The sequence below is a fragment of the Mobula hypostoma genome, chromosome 3, assembly GCF_963921235.1.
Source record: "Mobula hypostoma chromosome 3, sMobHyp1.1, whole genome shotgun sequence".
Taxonomy (NCBI): Eukaryota; Metazoa; Chordata; class Chondrichthyes; order Myliobatiformes; family Myliobatidae; genus Mobula; species Mobula hypostoma.
This window is the reverse complement of record NC_086099.1, coordinates 81,527,569-81,550,849: the sequence shown is the minus strand read 5'-3', so window position 1 is coordinate 81,550,849 and position 23,281 is coordinate 81,527,569.

Below are 23,281 nucleotides of genomic sequence, written 5' to 3'. Positions count from 1 at the left end.
ATAAGGCAATTTAGGAAGTCCAATAATTTAAGCAGTTTAAAATTAATTTCCCTTATGTCACCATTTTGAATCTTGAGGCTGTCATTTTTTGAATAACCCACCACATTTAGGCAAATTAACTTCATTCAATGTATTGTTCATTTTTACTTCAACAGGCCATAAACAATGTGTACCTTCTTTATTTAACTTACATTGTCACATAAGGGAGGCGAACAAACACACAGAATGTAAAAATGCAGGGCATCAATTAGCCTTGATTGTTCTCAAGATGACCTACAGGATTGGTCCTTGTATGCTCTCTACCGTGGTGAACCTTTTCATCCATCTCCTGTAAAAAGCAATTAACTACTTAGTTCAAGTCAACAGTGTACACAGAAGAGATCAACTCGATTATGAGCTAGGTTCAAATTACAAAATGTTAACAGTAAAAGCCAAAAAAAGTCTGATCAATAAAATTTCAATCTAGGAAGTATTCCCTTCAGTGTAATAGTACACAATGAAGGGGAAGCAGATGGAGCAGTACCGATCAGCGTATTATGTCCTGATGTAACAAATACTGACTCTGCAGCAATACTGAAACGGAGCAAGTTCTCTCAATGTTAAAGCCAATAATGCAGCTTCAACCAATAACAAGAACAATAAACTGTAAATCAATTCATTTTATATTTGTGGCACAGTGCAAAGCACAAACTGTTTCACTGGTTAAACTGCAACAATAATTAAATGACTCTGAAGGACTTTGGAGACATGATAATGGGCTAAGTTGATACTGGCTCTATGCATCCAGGAAATAATGCATTTTCCACTATTCAATGAGCCAAAGACCAGAATTTTTTAATCAAAGAACTCCATCTTCGTGAAATATCAATTTGTTCACATTCTAAAGAGTTTACCGAACAGATTCCTCATGAGTTCAGATAACATTAGGAATAAAATAGTATACAAATCATATTTTACTAATAGAATGTGTAGGACAAATAATGGATATACATATTTTAGACTGAATGAGAAACTTTTGATTTAAGTAAGCCTACAGATCTTAATTATCCAAAGTGTAAGACTTTTGTTTCAAAAACTTCAAACTACGTTGCAGTTCAAATCAATTGCCAAAGTCATCTTGGCATTTGAAAATGTGGCCTTATTTATCCATGAATTATTGGGACCTGTCAATGATAAATAAATCTAATTATCCATTAGCAAAAGAGAATTATTTGCAATTACTGTCACTATCATGCTTCTCAAGATCATACTTAACATGAAAAGTCATTTGGGTTGTACATTACATATGTTAAATGGGTAAGGAATATCTAGCATTTTAAAACTTAAAACAATTGCCTAAAAATTGGATTTCATCTACCACAACCTGGTGGCTTTTATCACTTCTGCCACTATATCCCACTCAAAAAAACGCAAAATTGTCCAATGGAAGTAGAACTTCAGTGGTTAACATTCTACATCGTGTGATCCGTGCAGATCCGATTGGGACCAGGCTCGATGGGCCAAAATGCAGAGACTTTGCATCGTGGAATTACAGAATGCAGAGACTTTGCCTCGTGGGATTACAGAATGCAGAGACTTTGCATCGTGGAATTACAGAATGCAGAGACTTTGCCTCGTGGGATTACAGAATGCAGAGACTTTGCATCGTGGGATTACAGAATGCAGAGACTTTGCATCGTGGAATTACAGAATGCAGAGACTTTGCCTCGTGGGATTACAGAATGCAGAGACTTTGCATCGTGGAATTACAGAATGCAGAGACTTTGCCTCGTGGGATTACAGAATGCAGAGACTTTGCCTCGTGGGATTACAGAATGCAGAGACTTTGCCTGGTGGGATTACAGAATGCAGAGACTTTGCCTGGTGGGATTACAGAATGCAGAGACTTTGCCTCGTGGGATTACAGAATGCAGAGACTTTGCATTGTGGGATTACAGAATGCAGAGACTTTGCATTGTGGGATTACAGAATGCAGAGACTTTGCCTGGTGGGATTACAGAATGCAGAGACTTTGCCTCGTGGGATTACAGAATGCAGAGACTTTGCATTGTGGGATTACAGAATGCAGAGACTTTGCATTGTGGGATTACAGAATGCAGAGACTTTGCCTCGTGGGATTACAGAATGCAGAGACTTTGCCTCGTGGGATTACAGAATGCAGAGACTTTGCCTCGTGGAATTACAGAATGCAGAGACTTTGCCTCGTGGGATTACAGAATGCAGAGACTTTGCATCGTGGGATTACAGAATGCAGAGACTTTGCATCGTGGAATTACAGAATGCAGAGACTTTGCCTCGTGGGATTACAGAATGCAGAGACTTTGCATCGTGGGATTACAGAATGCAGAGACTTTGCCTCGTGGGATTACAGAATGCAGAGACTTTGCATCGTGGAATTACAGAATGCAGAGACTTTGCCTCGTGGGATTACAGAATGCAGAGACTTTGCCTCGTGGGATTACAGAATGCAGAGACTTTGCCTGGTGGGATTACAGAATGCAGAGACTTTGCCTGGTGGGATTACAGAATGCAGAGACTTTGCCTGGTGGTATTACAGAATGCAGAGACTTTGCATTGTGGGATTACAGAATGCAGAGACTTTGCCTGGTGGGATTACAGAATGCAGAGACTTTGCCTCGTGGGATTACAGAATGCAGAGACTTTGCATTGTGGGATTACAGAATGCAGAGACTTTGCATTGTGGGATTACAGAATGCAGAGACTTTGCATTGTGGGATTACAGAAGACAGAGACTTTGCATTGTGGGATTACAGAATGCAGAGACTTTGCATTGTGGGATTACAGAATGCAGAGACTTTGCCTCGTGGGATTACAGAATGCAGAGACTTTGCCTGGTGGGATTACAGAATGCAGAGACTTTGCCTGGTGGGATTACAGAATGCAGAGACTTTGCATCGTGGGATTACAGAATACAGAGACCTTGCATCGTGGCATTACAGAATGCAGAGACTTTGCCTTGTGGGATTACAGAAGACAGAGACTTTGCCTTGTGGGATTACAGAATGCAGAGACTTTGCCTTGTGGGATTACAGAATGCAGAGACTTTGCATCGTGGAATTACAGAATGCAGAGACTTTGCATCGTGGGATTACAGAATGCAGGGACTACAGAATGCAGAGACTTTGGCTGGTGGGATTACAGAATGCAGAGACTTTGCATCGTGGGATTACAGAATGCAGAGACTTTGCATCGTGGGATTACAGAATGCAGAGACTTTGCCTTGTGGGATTACAGAATGCAGAGACTTTGCATCGTGGAATTACAGAATGCAGAGACTTTGCATCGTGGGATTACAGAATGCAGAGACTTTGCATCGTGGGATTACAGAATGCAGAGACTTTGCCTGGTGGGATTACAGAATGCAGAGACTTTGCCTGGTGGGATTACAGAAGACAGAGACTTTGCCTGGTGGGATTACAGAAGACAGAGACTTTGCCTGGTGGGATTACAGAATGCAGAGACTTTGCCTGGTGGGATTACAGAATGCAGAGACTTTGCCTGGTGGGATTACAGAAGACAGAGACTTTGCCTGGTGGGATTACAGAATGCAGAGACTTTGCCTGGTGGGATTACAGAATGCAGAGACTTTGCCTCGTGGGATTACAGAAGACAGAGACTTTGCCTGGTGGGATTACAGAAGACATCAGCCTTTAAAGGCACACTGCTCCTGGCAGTAAAGCTGCAGCAGCTCACATTACAGTTGCCATGGAGAAGGTAAGACTGTTGGTTAAAGGGGTGAACACTATAATCCCGTGAACGAACACTTAAGTTCTTATAACTGGAACACATACTAGGAGGGATGTTTTGTGTGCTGGGGGTTTGTGGTGAGATGGAGTAGAATACCTGCCACCACCACAGTTAGGAAACCTTGACCGAAGCTCAAGTGGTTTCCTCCAGTTGGGAGAATTTCCAAACATGGAGCAATTTTTTAAAATCTTATGTTACTCAGAAATAAGCAGATACTCATACATATCATAAGTCAGACAAATTTACTGATCTTTGCTCACATAGTCTATCACTTTGTTCCTCTCCTACACCGTGCCTCCATCACTGGCCTTCAAGTGCCATCCTACCACATCACTGCTAGCACAAAAGGACAAGCCTCTGAATTTGGATAATGAACAGCTTATACTTCTGTTCAGGTGCAGTTAGCAAGGAATAGAAAGCAGTCTCCCCCTGCAGAGGGAGGTTCATGTGAGTCCTGCTCTTTAAAAGAGCCTCGGGAGACAGATAAGTGGATAACAGTCAGGAGAGGGAAGGGCAAGAGTCAGATGCTAGAGAGTACCCCTGTGGCTGTCTCCCTTAACAATAAGTACTCCTGTTTGAGTACTGTTGGGGGGGCAGCCTACCTGGGGGAAGCAACAGTGGCCGTGTCTCTGGCACAGAGTCTGGCCCTGTGGCTCAGAAGGATAGGCAAAGGAAGAAGGCAGCAGTGATAGGGAACTCTATAGTTAGGGGGTCAGACAGGTGATTCTGTGGACACAGGATAGAAACACAGATGGTAGTTTGCCTCCCAGGTGCCAGGGTCCAGGATGTTTCTGATCGCATCCACGATATCCTAAAGTGAGAAGTAGAAAAGCCAGAGGTCGTGGTACATATTGGTACCAACGACATAGGTAGGAAAAGGGAGGAGGTCATGAAAACAGACTACAGGGAGTCAGGAAGTTGAGAAGCAGGACCTCAAAGGTAGTAATATTGGGATTACTGCCTGTGGCACGTGACAGTGAGTAATAGAACAGAGTGAGGTGCAGGATAAATGCGTGGCTGAGGGATTGGAGCAGGGTGCAGGGATTCAGATTTCTGGATCATTGGGCCCTCTTTTGGGGTAGGTGTGACCTGTACAAAAGGAGAATTTGCACTTGAATCCCAGGGGGACCAATATCCTGGCAGGTGGGTTTGCTAAGGCTATTGGGGAGAGTTTAAACTGGAATTACTGGTGGGTGGGAACCGAATTGAAGAGACGGAGAAAGGGGTGGTTGGCTCACAAATAGAGAAAGTTTGGAGAAAGTGCGTTGGGGAGGATAGGCAGGTGATAGAGAAGGGATGCGCTCTGACCAATGGTTTGAGATGTGTCTATTTTAATGCAAGAAGCATCATGAACAAAGCTTAGAGCATGGAACAGTACTTGGAGCTATGATGTTGTGGCCATGACAGAGACTTGGGTGGTTCAGGGGCAGGAATGGTTATTTAGAGTGCCAGGCTTTAGATGTTTCAGAAAGGACAGGGAGGGAGGCAAAAGAGGTGGGGGCATGGTACTGTTGATCAGAGATAGTGTCACGGCTGCAGAAAAGGAGGAAGTCATGGAGGGGTTGTCTACGGAGTCTCTGTGGGTGGAAGTTAGGAAGAGGAAGGGGTCAATAACTCTACCGGGTGTTTTTTATAGACCACCCAATAGTAACAGGGACATCGAGGAGCAGATAGGGAGACAAATTCTGGAAAAGTGTAATAATAACAGGGTTGTTGTGGTGGGAGATATTAATTTCCCAAATATTGATTGGAAACATATATTGGGAACAGATGTTCTCAGAGAAATAAAGGATCATAGGGTACAGGAATTGTGGTGTACAAAGGCTGTTGTAAATCCAGTCAAGAAGAAAAGAAAAGCTTACAAAAGGTTGAAAAAACTAAGTAATGATAGAGATCTAGAAGATTATAAGGCTAGCAGGAAGGAGCTTAAGAATGAGATTAGGAGAGCCAGAAAGGGCCATGAGAAGGCCTTGGTGAGCAGGATAAAAGAAACCCCCAAGGCATTCTACAAATATGTGAAGAGCAAGAGGATAAGATGTGAGAGAATAGGACCAATCAAGTGTGACAGTGGAAAAGTGTGTATGGAACCGGAGGAGGTAGCAGAGGTACTTAATGAATACTTTGCTTCAGTATTCGCTACGGAAAAGGATCTTGGTGATTGTAGGGATGACTTACAGCAGACCAAGATGCTTGAGCATATAGACATTAAGAAAGAGGGTTTGCTGGAGCTTTTGGAAAGCATCAAGTTGGATAAGTCTCTGGGACTGGATGAGATGTACCCCAGGCTACTGTGGGAGGCGAGGGAGGAGATTGCCGATAGCAATGATCTATGCATCATCAAAGGTTCCAGAGAATTGAGGGTTGCAGTTGTTGTTCCGTTATTCAAGAAAGGGAGATGAGATAACCCAGAAAATTATAGACCAGTGAGTCTTACTTCAGAGGTTGGTAAATGGATGGAAAAGATCTTGAGAGGCAGGATTTATGAATATTTGGAGAGGCGTAATAAGATTAGGAATAGTCAGCATGGCTTTGTCAAAGACAGGTCATTCTTTACGAGCCTGATTGAATTTTTTGAGGATGTGACTAAACACGCTGATGAAGGTAGAGCAGCAGATATAGTGTATATGGATTTCAACTAAGCATTTGATAAGGTACCCCAAGCAAGGCTTATTGAGAAAGTAAGGAGGCATGGGATCCAAGTGGACTTTGCTTTGTGAATCCAGAATTGGCTTGCCCACAGAAGGTAAAGTGTGGTTGCAGGTGGATCATACTCTGCATGGAGGCCAGTGACCAGTGGTGTGCCTCAGGGATCTGTTCTGGGACCGCTTCTCTTCGTGATTTTTATAAATGACCTGGATGAGGAAGTGGAGGGATAGATTAGTAAATTTGCTGATGACACAAAGGTTGGGGGTGTTGTGGATAGTCTGGAGGACTGTCAGAGGTTACAACGGGACATTGATAGGATGCAAAACTGGGCTGAGAAGTGGCAGATGGAGTTCAACCCAGATAAGTGTGAGTGTGGAAGATCAGAGGGATCTTGGGGTTCAAGTCCATAGGACAGTCAAAGCTGCTGTGCAGGTTGACATTGTGGTTAAGAAGGCATACGGTGCATTGGCCTTCATCAACCGTGGGCTTGAGTTTAAGAGCTGGGAGGTAATGTTACAGTTATATAGGACCCTGGTCAGACCCCACTTGGAGTACTGTGCTCAGTTCTGGTCACCTCACTAAGGAAGGATATGGAAACTATAGAAAGGGTGCAGAGAAGATTTACAAGGATGTTACCTGGATTGGGGAACATGCCTTATGAGTATAGGTTGTGTGAACTCGACCTTTCTCCTTGGAGCGACAGAGGATGAGAAGTGACTTGATAGAGGTGTATAAGATGATGAGAGACATTGATCGTGTGGATAGTCAGAGGCTTTTACCCAGGGCTGAAATGGCTAGCACAAGAGGACACAGGTTTAAGGTGCTTGGAAGTAGGAACAGAGGAGATGTCAGGGGTAAGTTTTTTACGCAGAGAGTGGTGAGTGCGTGGAATGGACTGAAAAGAACTGTGGTGGAGGTGGAAATGATAGGGTCTTTCAAGAGACTCCTGGATAGGTACATAGAGCTTAGAAAAATAGAGGGCTACGGGTAACCCTGGGTAATTTTCAAAGTAAGTACGTGTTTGGCATAGCATTGTGGGCCCAAGGGCCTGTATTGTGCTGTAGGTTTTCGATGTTTCTATAAGGCTGGAGAAGACCATCATAGGTAGAGGTCCACAGAGCCTAAACTGGCTGCTGGGTAAGCACACTAACTATATTTCATTGTAATGACAACATCCCCTTGGATCTGATCTACAATAAACACCTTTACCTATGTCAGCACATGTGTGCTTTGGATGGTTTTAAGATGATCAGAAGTGGTCCCTTGTTTCTCCCCAGTCTCCCATTCCACCCGCCCCCCCCAACTCCAAATAGATGCAGTAGGGAGATTAGATAAATGATGAAGTTCTCACTACATTGTTACCCACCAGACACCCCTCAGCGTCACAGTAGAGACTGGCACCATGAAGTAGTGGGCGGTTTAGGTTAGAGGAACTAGAGGAACTCTGATGAAGGCAATGTTTAGGTGATGATCTCTTTACCAGGCTTCCCTGGCCAAATGTAGGAATTAACACATCCAAGATCTTGCAGGAGGTTGAGCAGAGCTCGCTGACCACGACCTCCAGTGGCTTTCAAGACCTCATTGACAATCTCAGCACACAGCTCATACTCACGCAGGTGACAGCTGTCACGAAGGCACAGATGGAGATCACACAAAGTCTTTATGTACTGTCAGCCTGATCAAGCGAGTGGTCTGGTCTCTGCCACATAGAAGATCAGAAGGAACAGTGATATATCACCAGGGAGCCAGTTATTGTCCACATGCCACTCTTGTATCGATCACTGACCTCATTAGGCAGTGAAATGCAATTTGTGAGCAGATTGTCGCTCTCACCCGACATGGGAATCTGTCCACAAGCCACCAGCTGTTCTACACAAGCAGAGCGAAGCTGCAAGTCAGCTGATTGCTCTCCTGCCTGAGCATGCATAAGCACGTTGCTCTCTCATGGGAATAAAGACACAGCACAATGGGTTGGAATGCAGCTCTCTTCTCGACGAATGGCATCATTCCCCTCATTCCTACAAACAATTTCCCCCTCACCCTATCCCTCATAGTTCCCTTCCGACTCACAACTCTTCATCTTGAGCAGGCCATGAGATGCAGAAGGAGAATTCAGCCCATCGAGTCTGCTCTGCCATTCAATCATGGCTGATTTATTTCCCTGTCAACCCCATTATGGCTTAGATCGCACGGAAGAATGTCTCTAAAGAGAAGGGTGGAAAGAACAGGGGGCATTGGTCGTCTGACCCAGCTCCAGACATGATAGTTGTAACAATGTTGGTGAGATCTGAGTGCCCGCAGATCAGTACTCCCTTTTCTGTCCATCCCACTGACAGCCCAAGTGCCCGTGTTCAGAACAGCAATATCCTCTCTCGTGAGGACAGCAGCTCATCCCCCACAGTGACCTCTCAAGTTGCCAGCTCAGCTATACCCCTCTGCTAGCAATCTCAGGCTGCACCTCCAACTGGCCCACGGCAGTGTAGGAAAGTAATACCTCTCCATGAAGAAGTAGGACAAACTATAAATAATATGAAGCTTTTGAACTTACTTACTTCAGCTGAAATTACAGAGTCCTTGGAGAAAAACTGAGTGGTTTGTACAATCTGAAAACGCAGAGCTGTTGAATGCAGAACTGATAACAAGACAATGAAGTAGTGTTGCACACAGTAATGGGATGGCAAGATAATACCCATGCCCAAGCCGGTACGGCCCACGTAAACCGTTGATTCCTGATCAAAATAAAGATATGGACATGTGCAGAAGCCTGATTGTGATTTTATTCTCTGGGATATTGCTCAGCAGGATTTCAGATAAAAGTGACCCTCCATACACAGAGTAAGAACCAGAGACAAGATAACAAGAGAGTCCAAAGATTGGAAGGTTTGCACTTCTTGTCCAGGAGTAATATAGACTGCATTGGCTGGAAGTCGCCGACATGAGTTTATTCCTTGCATTTAAGTAAACTGCATAATCTGGTTTTACATCTCAGTAAAGTAGCTTTATGACTGTATATTTTCTTAGTTTCATCTCTTCTTGTACCAGTGAGTGGCATGAGCGGTATTATTATGTACAATGGAATGTCCTGTGGCTAAGTCATTGCGAGCAAGTGCTCCTTATGAGTCATCAGGAACATCTGAACTGAGTCAAGGGGGAGAAGTCTCCCAGCAGCCAGGCTGCACGTTCACGAGGATACTTCAGTTAGCCGCAGCTGCAGGGCACAGAAACTCACCCACAAATCTTACTGAAAGATGCTATGACTTCCATTCTTCTATCACTGTGTTGTGTTCCAGTCCCGTGTTTATTTTCCTTTCTGGAATTCTGGATGAATTTGGGAGCTGTCCAGTTCATGTGATCAGCAAAGGTGTTACTGACGTTCACAGCTGGAGTGTGAGTTGGAACTCGGCAAGATCTTCATGATAACCACTGTAGGATGGTGGTATTATACACAACAGGAGGAAGGGAAGGGGGAGGGGACTCAGGTGGAAGTAATCGGCAGGTGAGGAGAAGTAAAAGGTCAGAGTGGGTAATAGAGGAGGGAGGAGGGAGTTTTTGTTCACTGGAAGAAGAAATCGATCTTCATGCCGCCAGGTTGGAGGGTACCCAGATGGAATATAAGGGGTTGCTCCTCTACCCTGAGGGTGTCCTCATCTTGGCAGAAGAGGATGCCACACATTGACACATCGGAAAGTGAATGGGAATCAGATTTAAAATGTTGTGAAGTCCTGCTTGTGGCAGATGGTGCGAAGGTGCTTGGCGAAGTGGTCCCCCAATTTAAAGCTCACTTGCTATAACGTTTGCACTCGGTCAATCCACCATCAATTAATGAGATCTGACTGGGTCAGCTTTCCCTTGGAACGTAATTATTATTTCAGTGATGCACCTATCGACATTGGCTGGCAAAGGACTAGGTCAACTTTCCTTGACAGCATACACATGATGACTGAGAAGTTATTCTTTCAAGTAAAACTCCTCCAGTCATAAAGCGTTTTTCTTTGATCTACTGCTATTTTTGCCTTCTGCATGGGGGAGGGGGAACGAGTTCCTGTGACGCCCTGGGTTTGTGAATTGGTGACTCAGGTGTTTGAGGCCTAATGTTCGGTGATTGGCAGGTCCTGTTTTTAATGCCGAGGATCGAAGCCCGGGAGTCAAATTGGAAGTCCACAAGTCAAGACCTGTTGACCAGAGCCTGAGTCTGCAAATCTCTGTGAGTCCGTTGGGCAAGTGTGAGTCCAATGGAGGCAGAAGATGGACTGTCCAGGGGTTGGAGCACTATGTATGCGCCTGGGCTGGGAGGAAGAAATGGGGCATGCTTTGCTGTTATTGTTTTGTTGCATGTTGTGTTCTGTGTAATTCTGCCGAGCATTGTGGGCATGTTATGTTATTGTTGGAATGTGTGGCGACACTTGCCTTCTGCCCCCAGCACACCCTCGGGTGTGTTGCTTGTTCGTACAAATGACACATTTCACTCTATGTTTCAGTGCACATATGATACAGTAAATAAATCTGAATCATAAATCTTATAGATAGATAGATAGACATACTTTATTGATCCCGAGGGAAATTGGGTTTCGTTACAGTTGCACCAACCAAGAATAGAGTATAAATATAGCAATATAAGACCATAAATAATTAAATAATAATATATAAATGACGCTAGATGGAAGTAAGTCTGACCCTCCAAGGGAGGAGTTGTAAATCTTGAATCACGAATCTCCCTCCTCTGCAGTACTAAGCTAACAGGCCCTTTCCAACCTGGAATCTGTGCAGCTGTTTATATTTACTGTTACAGAGTCATAATTTTTCATATTAACTCCCAAACTCAACTTCAATAGTTACAATCAGAATTTTTCAATTAAGCTCCAAGTAGAAAGACAGTACAAAGGGAATTGCACATTCACAATGGGATGCATTCCAGGTGTGAAGATTCAACTTCACTTGCCCCATCACTGAACTGTTCCCCCAACCCATGGACTCACCTTCAAGGACTCTACAACTTATTTTCTAGGTATTTATTGCTTACTCGTTTTTTTTTGTCATTTTGTATTTGCACATTAACTTGTCCATCCTATTGGTGGGGGGGGTCTTTCATTGATTTTATTGTATTTCTTGTATTTATGGTGAATTTATATATTGGCATCTGTTAGTCTCGTGAGACCATGGATTTGCGCCTTGGAAGGTTTCCAGGGCGCAGGCCTGGGCAAGGTTGTATGGAAGACCAGCAGTTGCCCATGCTGCAAGTCTCCCCTCTCCACGCCACCGATGTCATCCAAGGGAAGGGCATTAGGACCCATACAGCTTGGCACCGGTGTCGTCACAGAGCAATGTGTGGTTGTGCCTTGCTCAAGAACACAACACGCTGCCTCAGCCAAGGCTCGGACTAGCGACCTTCAGATCACTAGACGAATGCCTTAACCACTTGGCCATGCACCAACACTTATGGTGAATACCCACAGGCAAATGAATCTCAGGGTTGTATATGGTGACATATATATATATACACTTTGATAATATATTTACCTTGAACTTTGAACAAACTTCAAAAATGTCTACCACCTGCTCTTTTTTCATACACACTGCTTCAGTATAGCAGTTTGCACAATTGATGTGGTCTTTCTGAGGGATCTTTTCCCCTAACAGCTACTGACTCAATAGTTTTTTGACTGTTTATGTGCACTTTTCAAAGATTTTGTTTATTTTACAGTTCCATTGATGGTAGAAAAAATGTCACAGGGCAACAAAATGCATCTCTCTCTCTCTTACTCTTGCTCTTTCTGTCACTCTGTTCCTCACTCAGCATGTTCACTTCAAAGCGTTACAGTTCTTTTTAATAAACCTGATTAATCTCTGGGTTTCTGGACCACAAGCTGTCTATAATGTGTGACTGCATGTGGAGCCTCCTGACCCTGTTAATATAGGTAGAGTTTGCCACTCTTCCCGTGAGATTCCTACACCAAAACCCCACAATATAACATCAATATGCCCGGGCATCACTCAGTACAGTAAAAGAGCTGCCACACAGATGAATTAAGTATCCATTGTCAGAAACCATGAGAACCACCACTGGGGCTTCGTGGCCAACATAACTAATGGCATCCTGTGAAAAACCCAATTCCATCCACATAAAAAAACATCACCAGTTAAAAGCCAAAAGCATTTCCTACTAACAGAAGAACCCTAAATAATTCTTTAGCTGCTCAGGGAACCTTAAAGAATAGTAACATCCCGGTTCTGCGTGAAGAAGCTCCCCTCGTGTTCCCCTTAAACATTTCACCTTTCACCCTTAGCCCGTGACTTTAGTTGTATTCTCTCCCAACCTCAGGGGAAAAAGTCTACATGTATTTACCCTAATTATATCCCTCACAATTTTACATACCTCTATAAAATATCCCCTTAATCTTCTATGCTCTAGGAAATAAAGTCCTAACCTATTCAACCTTTCCTTATAACTCAGGTCCTCAAGTCCCAGCAACTTCCTTGTAAGTTTTCTCTGCACTCTTTCAACCTTATTTACGTCTTTCCTGCAGGTAGGTGACCAAAACTACACACGATACTCCAAATTAGGCCTCACCAATGTCTTATGCATCTTCAGCGTAATGTCCCAACTCCGATACTCAATACATTGATTTATGAAGGCTAATGTGCCTAAAGCTTTCTTTATGACCCTATCTACCTCTGATGCGACTTTCAAGGAATTATGGATCAGTATTCACAGATCCCTCTGTCTATCACACTCCTCAGTGCACCACCACTACTCTGGTTGCCCCCTCAAAGAGTAACAACTCACACTTGTCTGCATTAAATCCCATCTGCCATTTTGCAGTCCACCTTTCCATCTGGTTCAGATCTCACTGCAAGCTCTGATTGTCTTCCTTGCTATCCACTACACCCACAACCTTGGTGTCATTGCTGACCCAGTTAATCACATTATCACCCGGATCATTGATATAGATGGGAAACAACAATGGACCCAGCACTGATACTTGTGGCACACCACTAGTCACAGGCCTCCAGTCGAAGGGACAACCATCTACAACCACTTTCTGGTTTCTTCCATGGAGCCAATGTCTCATCCAATTTACTACCTCATCTTGGATGCCAAACGACTGAACCTTCTTGACTAACCTCCCATGCGGGACCTTGTCAAAGGCCTTGTTAAAGTCCATGTAGACAACTTCTACTGCCTTGCCTTCATCAACTTTCCTGGTAACTTCTCTATAAGACTGGGTTGACATAACTTCGCATGCACAACTCCATGCTGACTGTTCCTAATCAGTCATGTCTATCCAAATACCTATATATTCGGTCCCTTAATACCTTTCAATAATTTTCCCACTACGGATGCCAGGCTTGCCAGCCTATAATTTCCTGGCTTATTGTTAGAGCATTTTTTAAACAACAGAACAACATTAGCTATCCTCCAATCCTTTGGCACCACCCACATGGCTAAGGATGTTTGAAATATCTCTGCTAGGACCCCTGCAATTTCTGAACTTGCCTCCCCAAAATCTGAGGGATCACCTTACCAGGCCCTGGGGATTTTTCCACCCTAATATGCCTGAAGATAGCAAACATCTCCTATGTAATCGGATTTATGACCTTGCTGCTACATTTCTTTCCCCAAATCTATAGACCCTGTGTCCATCACCTGAGTAAATACAAGATGCAAAAAAAATCCATTTAAGATCTCCCCCATCTCTTTCAGCTCCAGGCATAGCTTTCCAGTCTGATTTTCCAGAGGACCAATTTTGTCCCTTGTTATCATTTTGCTCTGAATATATCTGTAGGCAGCCTTAGGATTCTCCTTCAGCTTGTCCGCAAGAGCAACGTCATGCCTTCTTTTAGCTTTCCTGGTTTCCTTCATAAGTGTTCTTTTGCATTTCCTATATTTCTCAATTACCTTATTTGTTCCCGCCTACCAATACCGGTTATGCTTCTCCTTCTTTTTCCTAACCAGAGCCTCAATATCTCTCAAAAACCAAGGTTCCATAAACCTGTTATCTTTGCCTTTTATTCTGAAAGGAACATAAAAACCTTGTACTCTCAAAGATACCACTTTCGAAGGCCTCCCATTTACCAAGTGCACCATTGTTCGAAAACAAGCCATCCCAATCCACACTTGCCTGATCTTTCCCGATACCATTAAAATTGGCCTTTCTCCTATTTAGAATCTCAACCTGAGGACCAGATCTATCCTTCTCCATAGTTACCATAAGACCATAAGACATAGGAGCATAGGAGCAGAATTAGATCATCTGGCCCATCGACTCTGTTCCGCCATTCAATCATGGCTGATCCATTTTTTAAAATCTCCTCCTCAATCCCAGTTCCCAGCCTTCTTTCCATAACCTTTGATGCCATGTCCAATCAAGAACCTATCAATCTCTGCCTTAAATATACCCAATGACCTGGCCTCCACTGCTGCATGTAGCAACAAATTCCACAAATTCACCACCCTCTGGCTAAAGTTTCTCTGCATCTCTGTTTTGAAAGGGTGCCCCTCTATCCTGAGGCTGTGCCCTCTTGTCCTATACTCTCCCACCATGGGAAACATCCTTTCCACATCTACTTTGTCTAGGCCTTTCAATATTCAAAAGGTTTCAATGAGATCCCTCCTCATCCTTCTGAACTCCAGCGAGTACAGACCCAGAGCCATCAAATGTTCCTTGTATGATAACCCTTTCGTTCCTGGAATCATCCTTGTGAACCTCCTCTGGACCCTCTCCAAAGCCAGCACATCTTTTCTAAGATGAGGGGCCCAAAACTATTCACAATACTCAAGGTGAGGCCTCACCAGTGCCTTATAAAGCCTCAGCATCACATCCTTGCTCTTGTATTCTAGACCTCTTGCAATGAATGCTAACATGGCATTTGTCTTCCTCACCACTGACTCAACCTGCAAGTTAACCCTCAGGGTATTCTGCACAAGGACTCCCAAGATCCTCTGCATCTCAGATTCCTAGATTTTTTCCACATTTAGAAAATAATCCGCACATTTATTTCTACTATTGATGTGCATGACCATGCATTTTTCAACATTGTATTTCATTTGCCACTTTCTTGCCCATTCTCCTAATCTGTCTAAATCCTTCTGCATCCTACCTGTTTCCTCAACACTACCTGCCCCTCCACCAATCTTCATATCATCTGCAAACTTGGCAACAAAAGCATCTATTCCATCATCTAAATCATTTATATACAGCGTAAAAAGAAGTGGTCCCAACACCGACCCCTGTGGAACACCACAAGTCACTGGCAGCCAACCAGAAAAGTATCCTTTTATTCCCGTACTCTGCCTCCTACCAATCAGCCAATGTTCTAACCATGTTAGTAACTTTCCTGTAATACCATGGACTCTTAACTTGGTAAGCAGCCTCATGTGGAACCTTGTCAAAGGCCTTCTGAAAGTCCAGATATACAACATCTACTGCATCCCCTCTATCTATCCTACTTGTAATTTCCTCAAAGAATTCCAACAGGTTTGTTAGGTAGGATTTTCCCTGAAAGAAACCATGCTGATTTTGTACTATCTTGTCCTGTGTTACCAAGTACTCCATCACCTCAACTTTAACAATTGACTCTAACATCTTCCCAACTACTGAAATCAGGCTAACGAGTCTATAATTTCCTTTCTGCTGCCTTCCTCCTTTCTTAAAGAGAGGAGTAATGTTTGCAATTTTTCAGTCCTCTGGCATCATGCCAGAGTCCAATGATTTTTGAAAGATCATTTCTAATGCCACCACAGTCTCTAATGCTACCTCTTTCAGAACCCTAGGTACAGTCCATCTGGTCCAGGTGCCTTATGTACCTTTAGGTCTTCCAACTTTTTGAGTACCTTCTCTCTTGTAACAGAAACTGCACCCACTTATATTCCTTCACACACTACAACATCAGGCATACTGTTAGTGTCTTCCACAGTGAAGACTGATGCAAAATACTCATTTAGTTCATCAGCCATATCCTTGTCCCCTGTTATTATTTCTGCTACCTCATTTTCTAGTGGTCCTATATCCACTCTCATTTCTTTTTTATTTTTAACATATTTGAAAAAACTTTTACAATCCACTTCAATATTATTTGTTAGCTTGCTTTCATATTTCATCTTTTCTCTTCTAATGATTTTTTAGTTGCTCTGTAGGTTTTTAAAAACTTCTCAATCCTCTATCTTCCCATTAATTTTTATTTTGTTGTATGGCCTTTCTTTTGCTTTTACATTAGCTTTGACTTTCCTTTGTCAGCTATGGTTGTACTATTTTGCCATTTGAATATTTCTTCATTTTTGGAACACACATGTATTTTCCCAGAATTGCCATTGCTGCTCTGCTGACATCCCTGCCAGCAGCTCCTTCCAATTTATTTTGGCCACCTCCTCTCTCATACCACTGTAATTTCCCTTACTCCACTGAAATACTGTTACATCAGACTTTACTTTCTCCCTATCAAATTTCAAGTTGAACACAAGCATATTGTGATCACTAGTTCCTAAGGGTTCTTTTACCTTAAGCTCCCTAATCACCTCCGGTTCATTACATAACACCCAATCCAGTACAACTGATCCCCTGGTAGGCTCAACAACAAACTGCTCTAAAAAGCTATCTCTTAGGCATTCAACAAACTCACTCTCTGAGATCCATTACGAACCTGATTTTCCCAATTAACCTGCATGTTAAAATCTCCCATGACTACCATAACATTGCCCTTTTGACTCGCCTTTTCTATTTCCTGTTGTAACCTGTGGTCCACCTCTCAGCCACTGTTGGGAGGCCTGTATATGACTGCCATCAACATCCTTTTACCCTTGCAGTTTCTTAACTCAACTCACAAGGATTCAACATCTTCTGATCCTATGTCACATACCTCTACTGATTTGATGCCACTTTTTTACCATTGGAGCCACACCACCCACTCTGCCTACCTTCCTATCCCTCCAATATAACGTGTAACTTTGGACATTCAGCTTCCAACTACAACCATCCTTCAGTCACGATTCAGTGATGGTCGCAACATCATACCTGGCAACCTATAATGGTGCAACAGGATCATCTACCTTATTTTTTATACTACGTGCATTTAGATACAACACCTTGAGTACCTTGTTTGTTATCCTTTCTGATTTTGCATCCCTAATACTCAGCTTGTTGGCTGCAACTAAGTCCCATCACCTGCCTGCCCTTCCTGACAATCTGACTGCATGCTGTCTTTACTTTTTTACCATCCGTCCTTTCCTGAGTCCCTTCACTCCAGTTCCCACACCCCTGCCAAGTTAGTTTAAACCCTCCCCAACAGCTCTAACAAACTGCCCGCGAGAATATTGGTCCCCCTTGGGTTCAGGTGTAACCCATCACTTTTGAACAGGTCATACCTTCCCCAGAAGAGATCCCAATTATCCAAGAACCTGAAGCCCTGCCCCTTGCACCAGCCTCTCAGCCATGTATTTATCTGCCAAATTACCTTGAAACTAATGGCGTTGTGATCACTGTCTCTTTCCCTAATAGAAGATCTACAGCTACATTCCCTCTAGCTGGAACTTCAATGTACTGATTAAGGAAACTTTCCTGAATACATTTGACAATCTCTTTCCCATCCAGCCCTTTTACAGTATGGGAGATCCGGTCTATATGTGACAAGTTAAAATCACCTACTATCACAATCTTACATTTCTTGCAATAGTCAGTGATCTCTCTACAAATTTACTCTTCTAAATCCTGCGGACTGTTGGGTAGTCTATAATATAATCCCATTAATGTGGTCACACCTTCCTTATTCCTGAGTTCTACCCATAGGGCCTCATCAGATGAGCTCTCCAGTCTGTCCTAACTGAGAACTGACATTTTCCCTGACGAGTAACACCGCCTCTCCCTCTCTGTCACATCTAAAACAACAGAACCCCAGAATATTGAGCTGCCCCTCCTGCAACCAGGTAACACTAATGGCAACAATGTTGTAATTCCTTGTGCTGATCCACGCCCGCAGCTCATCTGCCTTTTCTGCAATTCTCCTCTGTATTGAAGTACACTGTATGTAGCTCAGAATATTAGACCCAGCATGCACACCTTCTGTTTCCTGACCTTGTACGTAGGCTTAACAACATCTTTCTCCAGAACCACTCCACTATCTATTCCGGCACTCTTGATATTGATGTAGAGCAGCTGTATAAATGGTTCAAGACCTTGGCTATATTTAGACTTTTCACATTGAGCTAATCCATGGAAAGTGCATTTTGTGCAAAACTCACAGGTGTTTGAGCAACATGCCAGTGATCAGGAATACAGAGAATTTATAGCAAACATTTGAATTATAAAAACAGGGAATCTTCACTGAAGTGCAACATTCAGTGCATAGCAGGATATGAGGGAATTTTATGCACCATCTGGGCTCTCCTGGTAGACTATATTAATGTTAATGGCTGTAGCATGGGGAGTGATGCTGGTGAGGTAGTAATGGAGTACAAAGAAATGGCGGATGAACTTAATAACTACTTTGCATCTGTCTTCAGTGTGGAGGTCACTAGCAGTGTGGCAGAAGTCCGTGAATATCAGGGTGTCATGGTCCGGTCCGTGAAGTCCGCATTCCGGTTCAAGGTCCGGTCCACGGACTCGGGACTCTGGGTCTTCCAGCTGTCTCTTGATTGAGTTAATCATAGGCACCTGATTCCCATCTTGGGCTTGGAACATAAATAGCCTTAGGGTTGAGTGTGAGCTGCTGGTTTGTTTTGTCAAGATCCCTTGGGAGCAACCTGCTGATGGAAGGCTAGAGCAGCCAATTGCTATCTTTAGGCTGTGCTAGGGAACCATACCCTCATGGAGCCTTGCTGTTGGTAGTTGGTGCTGTCTTTGTGGTATGGATTTGGCTGTTTCCTGGGCCAGCTGAGTGGCTGCCAGCCACTCCAAGCTAGGTAGGGATCTGGCTGCTTCTGTAGCCAGCTGAGGTTGCTGGCTGAACTGAGATCTGAGTTTTCCTGGAGCAAGATGGAACTGACTATTCTTTGGTGTTGTCTCTTTTTGTCCTTGCCTCTGTGGAGTAAGCCAGGCTGTTTTGCTGTTGCCCTGTGGGGGTGGGGGGGGGGAATCTGTCATGTCTTGTCCTTGCCTCTGTTGGGTAAGTCTGGCCATTCTGCTGTTACTTGATGGATGGTCCTGTCCCACCTTGATGTAGAGAAGTTGAGTCCTGGCTTGTCTAAGTACAAGTCCTGGCTCTGTCTATGTACTGTCCTGTCTCATGTTGGTGTCGTGTTAAAATGAGTCCTGGTTTTTCAAATAAGTCCTGGCTCTATGTTAATGTATAGTTTCCAGTCTGTGTCTGAGTTCCAGCCTCAAGGATCCTAAATCTTGAGGATCCCCAGCCAAGCTCAAGACCCAAGTCCCCAGCCTGCAGCCAAGTCATATCCTTGCCTGGTTCTGGGGTCTGAGCCCAAGGCATGACCCAGGTTTTGGGTCCTTGTCCAGTCTTGGACTCGGAATCCAAGCCTTGTCTTGTCTCCAAGCTTGGGCCTCTAGACCCCAGCCATGTCCTGTCCTGAAGTTATGTCATGTCCTTGCCTGGTTCTGGGGTCTGAGCCCAAGGCAAGATGCAGGTTCTGGGCCCTTATCTAGTCTTGGGCTTGGAGTCATAGCCTTGCCTCCTAGTCCACGGTTTCTAGTCCTGGTCCCACTTTCCCCAGCCCAAGTCTGTGTTCTTGTCCCTGCTCCTAGTCTGAATCCTGTCACATCCCTACTCTAGTCCTGTTCCTTGTACTTCAGTGTCTGTGTCTCACATTTGGGTCTGCTACCAGCACCCCATTGGGACACGGAGCAGGAGTGAGTGCAATTGCTATTACAAAGGAAAGAGTATAAGGCAAACTGAAAGGTCTTTAGGTGGGTAAGTCACCTGGACCAGATGGACTACATCCCAGAGTTCTGAAAGAGGTTGCTGAAGAGACAGTTGATGCATTGGTCATGATCTTTCAAGAATCGCTTGATTCTGGCATGGTTCCAGAGGACTGGAAAATTACAAATGTCACTCCATTTTTAGGAAGGGAAGAAGGCAAAAGAGGAAATCATAGGCCAGTTAGACTAACCTCAGTGGTTGGGGAAAGTGTTGGAATCCATTATTAAGGATGTGGTTTTGAGGTACTTGGAGACTAATGATAAAATAATAAGTCAGTCAGCATGGTTTCTGTAAAGGGAAATCTTGCCTGGCAAATTTGTTAGTTCTTTGAGGAAATAACAAACAGGGTGGACAAAGGAAGGCAGTGGATGTCATTGACTTGGATTTTCAGGAGCCTTTGACAAGGTGCCACACACAAGGCTGCTTAACAAGATAAAATCCCATGGTGTTACTGGAAAGATACTGGCATAGATAGAAGAATGATTGATAGGCAGGAGGCAGCAAGTGGGAATAAAGGGGGCCTTTGTTGATTGGCTGCCAGTGACTAGTACTGTTCCTCAGGGGCCAGTATCAGGACTGCTACTTTTCACATTGTCTGTCAATACCTTAGATAATGGAATTGATGGCTTTGAGGCAAAGTTTGTGGACATTACGATGATAGGTGGAGGGGTAGGTAGTGCTGAGGAAGCAATGTGATTACAAAGGACTGAGACAAACTGGAAGAATGGGCAAAAAAGTGGCAGATGGAATAGTGTTGGGAAATGTATGATAATGCATTTTGGTAAAGCAACAAAAGTGCAGACTATTATCCAAACTGGGAGAAAATTCAAACATCCGAGGGACTTGGGAGTCCTTGTGCAAGATTCCCAGGAGGTTAATTTACAGGTTGAGTCTGTAGTAAAAAAAGGCAAATGCAATATAGGCATTCATTTCAAAGAGAATAGAATATAAAAACAAGGAGATAATACTGAGGCTTTATAAGACACTAGTCAGGCTGCATTTGGAGTACCGTGAACAGTTTTGGGCCCCATATCTCAGAAAGGTTGTTGTCATTAGAGTCCAGAGGAGGTTCATGAGGATGATTCTGGGAACAAAGGGGTTAACATATCAGTGTTTAGCAGCTTTGGGCCTGTACTCACTGGAACTTAGAAGAACGTGTGGAGATCTCATTGAAAGCTACTGAAGGTTGAAAGAACTAGACAGGGTGGATGTTGAGAGGATGTTTCCTATGGTGAGGGTGTCCGGAACTAGAGGGCACAGCCTCAAAATTGAGGGATGACTCTTTAGAAGAGATGAGGATTTTTATTTTAGCCACAGAATAGTGAATCTGTGGAATACTCTGACACAGATGGCTGAGGAGGCCAAAACTGTGGGTATATTTAAAGTAAAAAATGATGGTTTTCTGATTGGCAACACACAAAAGTTGCTGGTGAATGCAGCAGGCCAGGCAGCACCTCTTCCTAGAGATGCTGCCTGGCCTGCTGCGTTCACCAACTTTTATGTGTGTTGCTTGAATTTCCAGCATCTGCAGAATTCCTGTTTGGGTTTTCTGACTGGTACGGGCATCAAAGGTTATGAGAAGGCAGGTGTGGCTGGGATCTGGGATCAGCAATGATTGAATGGTGGAGCAGATTCGATGGGCTGAATATCCCAATTCTGCTCCTATGTCTTGTGGTCTTATGCTGTTGGCCCAAAACACTGACTGTCTATTTCCGCCCATAGATGCTGCCTGACTTGCTGAGCTCCTCCAGCGTTTTGTGTATTGCACAGGAAAGGAACTCTTCTGTAACAAGGACCTCTATGTACACTTGTAACACTACTTTCAGTGCAATAACATGTTCTGAGATTACAAGGTCAGCATGAGGAGACATAAAGGAGCACTTACTTGTGATAGACAAGTCATCATGGTGTGGTGCACATTAACGGATGAAATTATATTTTCTGTCCCAGCTGTTTCATATGTCTGGACCTTCCTTGCCTGGTCTTTTTCTTGTTGTACAGGCTTAGAAAGTAGCAACTTGTTGTACTCTGCATATGCCTCTTTGCTGAGCATAAGGAACAATTTTCCATTAATTATTCTGTTTCTCCGGCAAAAGATGTGGATTTTCCTTCTGGCTCTTTCAGTCATTCAGTTCGTGCTTGTTCTGCAGAGTGGAGATTTGCATCGATGTTCCAACATGCTAAGTCATATGATAGCAGCCTCTCAGATGAAATGTAAATGTTTTATTTCCTTGATGAAATCTCCTAGTTCAAATAATTGGCTCTTCAATACCAAGGGCCCTTTGGGAAAAGTCCACAGTCTAATGCCCTTCAGCTATTGTACACGACAAAAGCAGAAACCATGTGAAAACCCCTGGAGTGTTTTCTTCAAAAAACACGTCAAAGAAATTGATGTATGGTTGTGCAATGTACAAGGCTTGCAATTAAAGATGCAACATGAATGTTCTGTACTGTATATGCAAAATGTTATAATAAAGTAATGTCATTAAATTTAAAAAAGAATCCTAGTGTAAGACCCCTGCTTAAGGGATGCACAGTTTTCCAGAAGGGAAGGCCAGTATCTCTGTGGGGCAAAGATTTGCTAAATGTTTTTTTGAATCTCCATGTGTCCAAACCACAGCCTAAGTAGATTTGGTGTATCTGCAACCCAGTTGAAATACCTTTGCCACTACTGATATTTGACAGTGCTATTTGTGGAGGTGACCATCAATATAATGAAATGGTTATATGAGGGGTGATTGATAAGTTCGTGGCCTAAGGTAGAAGGAGTCAATTTTAGAAAGCCTAGCACATTATTTTTCCTACATTTACACACTTAGTCCAGTGGTCACAGAGCATATGGATCCCTTCTTTGTAGAAGTTGGTGTCTTGGACCTCCAGAAAGTGGTCCACAGCAGGGGTGATTGATAAGTTTGTGGCCTAAGGTAGAAGGAGATGAGTTATACAGCTCTCATTACATACATGTGCAGTTCAACTCTGGGTGATTATGCAGAAAGTTTGAAGT